The sequence below is a fragment of the Gracilinanus agilis genome, chromosome X, assembly GCF_016433145.1.
Source record: "Gracilinanus agilis isolate LMUSP501 chromosome X, AgileGrace, whole genome shotgun sequence".
NCBI lineage: Eukaryota > Metazoa > Chordata > Mammalia > Didelphimorphia > Didelphidae > Gracilinanus > Gracilinanus agilis.
In genome coordinates this window covers 77,877,958-77,881,246 of record NC_058136.1, presented here as the reverse complement: position 1 = coordinate 77,881,246, position 3,289 = coordinate 77,877,958, and positions in this window count along the sequence as shown.

The following is a 3,289-nucleotide window of genomic DNA, read 5'->3' as shown; positions in this document are numbered from 1 at the left end:
CGTGGTCCAACGGGTTTCCGTTTCTGGTTCTTTGGGCGTGGGGAGGCCTACGTCGATGCAGAGAGGAGTTTATAATCTCCTGGGTTAGGAGGGAGGCTCTCTCTCGGCCAGCAGACTAGGGAGGAGACAGGAGACAGTAATGGTGAGGGCGGCGGTCTTGAATTCTTACAAGCGTGTGGTCTAATAACTTTATCTATCAGCATGGCTTTAATTAAAATACTAATAATTATTATTATAGCAGCCTTTATTATTTTTCATATTTATAAATGTTAGAGGGAAGCATTTGTATTTGATCTTGAAGGCATCAAGGTTTTAGAGTCAAGAGAATGATAGTCAGATTTGTGCTTTCAGAAGAAAAATGGAAGTGTAAAAGAAAGGAGGGTAGTGGAGAAAGGGAGAGGAGGGAAGAAGTCCATGATAGCTATCACCACATCTGGTTTATTCCTTTTGAATAAGGCCTCCTTTAGTCATATTGTCTTCATTAGTACCAGTACTTCCCATGAAGTTACATTTATCTTTTTAGAGTTAAATTAAAAACTCCTGGTTCTTAATTTCCATAGAGTTTATTAATATTTATTTGAAATAGAGAAAGCAGATAGAGATTAAAGCCTATTTCTAATCTAATTCTAATCCTAACCACATGTCTCTCCACATGGCTATCTCTCTCAGCCATGGTCCTCCACTTATGCCATCCAAGGAAATAAAGAGATCACACCCCCTTGCACTCCGTCTTTTATCCTTTCTTTTTACCCAACCTGTAACCTTTAGTTCCAGGTCATGTCCCTTGGACTCTTCACCTGTGACTTATGTTTGGAGTGTTCACGTGACACCCAATCACGCAGCGCAGGGACACAGGCCAGATGACCCCAGGAGAGGGGGTTTTCTTTACATAATCTCCTTGAATTAGGTTCTCTAGTACAAATTATCTTCTATACCAGTGATGGCGAACCTATGGCACAGGTGCCAACGATGGCACACAGAGTGCTCTCTGTGGGCACACATGCTACCCTCTCCCCTCCCCCCTGGCCCAATTCGTTAATAGAAAGGCAGAGGGACTCTGGGCAGAGATGCTCCCCACCACTTCTCCATGTGCCTGATGACATTTTTTCACATTCCCCCACCCCTCTGCCCAGCAACTCAATGGGAGTACACAGGGAGTAAGGTGGGCAACTCATAGGACAGAGCTGGAGGGTAGCATAGTGATTGGGCTACTCCCCTCTCCTTCTCTACACTTGCTGAGGACATTCCTCACTTCCCTTGCCCCTCTACCCAGCAGCCCAATGGAAGTGCTTCCTCCCTCCCCTGTGTGGGGTGAGGGTGGGGAGCACACCCAGCACTTGCTGGGGAGGAGCAGGATGAGGTACTTGTTCTGGGTAGGGTGGGAGTGGGATGGAGGCAGGGCCTGGCACTCTGTCTCTAAAAGGTTTGCCATTACTGTTCTATAGATTTATCTAGCAACATCTGAGTCTATGGGTCTTATTACTACTCTTTTGGAATACTGTCTCAAGCAAATAACTGGTCCTCTTCTTCCCATGCTATATTTGTGCTCCCTCTGGTCTCTATATTGGCAGAAATATATGGGTAGTTGTTTTTTTTTTCCATTTAAAGCCTTCTGGATCAGAATTGCAAGTTTTAGGACAAATATTATTTTACTAGTTCTTATCAGGAAGTGTCCATTCCAGGCTAAAAGCTCACAATTCCTATATCCTAAGTCAAGATTATATAATTACTATGTGATGATACATAAAAAAAGTCATTAGTATTGTTTTCATGATTTGAATTCATGTATTCTGCTAGACTAGTATACTGTTTAAAACACAGTGTTAGTTCAATTAAACTATTTTTGTTGCACTGTACTTGAAAGAGACATAATGGAGGGCTGCAAGGGATATTGTGGTGGTAGTATTGATAAAACTTGATACCACATTGGATTCAGGGGCTGAGAGAAAGGGAGAATCATGAGATAGATGATAAATGGATAGGGAGACAAAGGGCATTAGAGTGATTACCTCTTGGGCCCTGTACCAAATGCTGAGAACACAAAGACAAGCAAGCTAGACAATTCCTGGGCTCATCAAGCTTACACTGCATGATGGAAGAGAACACATAAAAGGGAAGGTATAAGGAGGTGGCATGGCTTAAGAAATACAAACACTAGGTGACTAAGGTCATTTACCCTTGTATATTATGCATCTAATCTATTCCACTGATCCACAATTCTATTTCTTAGCCAGTACCAGACGATTTTGATGATTGTTGCTTTACAGTATAGTTTGAGATCTGGTACTGCTAGGCCACCTTCCTTCATATTTTTTTCATTAGTTCCCTTGATATTCTTGATTTTTTGTTCTTCCACATGAATTTTGTTATTGTTTCTTCTAGTTCTATAATTATTTGGTAGTTTGATTTGGTATGGCACTGAATAAATAAGTTTAGGTAGAATTGTCATTTCATTACATTAGTTCTGCCTACCCAGAAGAAATTAATGTTTTTCCAACTTAATGTTGGAAATAATAAAAAAAATGTTTTTTTTTCAGTTAGATCTGACTTTATTTGAGTGAAAAGTGTTTTGTAATTATGTTCATTTACTTCCTGTGTTTGTCTTGGCAAGTATATTCTCAGGTATTTCATAATGTCTAGAGTTAATGGGAATTTATCTTTTGCTGCTGAATTTTGTTGGTAATTTATAGAAAAGCTGATTATTTCTGTGGGTTTATTTTGTATTCTGTAGATTTACTAAAGTTATTATTTCAACTAATTTTTAGTTGATTCTCTAGGATTCTCTAAGTGTACCATCATATCATCTTCAGAGAGTGATAATTTAATTTCTTATTGCCTATTTTAATTCCTTCAATTTCTTGTTCTTCTCTCATTGCTAAAGCTAGCATTTCTAGTACAATATTAATTAACAGTGGTGATAATGGGTATCCTTACTTCACTCCAATATTATTGGGAAGGAGTCTAACATCCCCATTGTAGATGGTTTTAACTAGATACTACTTATTGTTTGAAGGAAAAGTCAATTTATTCCTATGCTTTTATAGAGCTTTTTAATAGGAATAGGTGTGGTATTTTGTCAAAGGCTTTTTATGAATCCACTGAGATTATCATGTAATTTGTTAGTGTGGTTATTGATATGGCCAATTATGCTGATGAGTCCTGCATTCCTGGTGTATGGGGTGAAATTCTGCAGGGGCTTGTACCCCCAGGATCACTCTAATGAGCAGACAGGAGACTTGATGCTGGCAGAGTTCACATGGCTTTATTCAGAGGTGTGGGGAAGGGCATA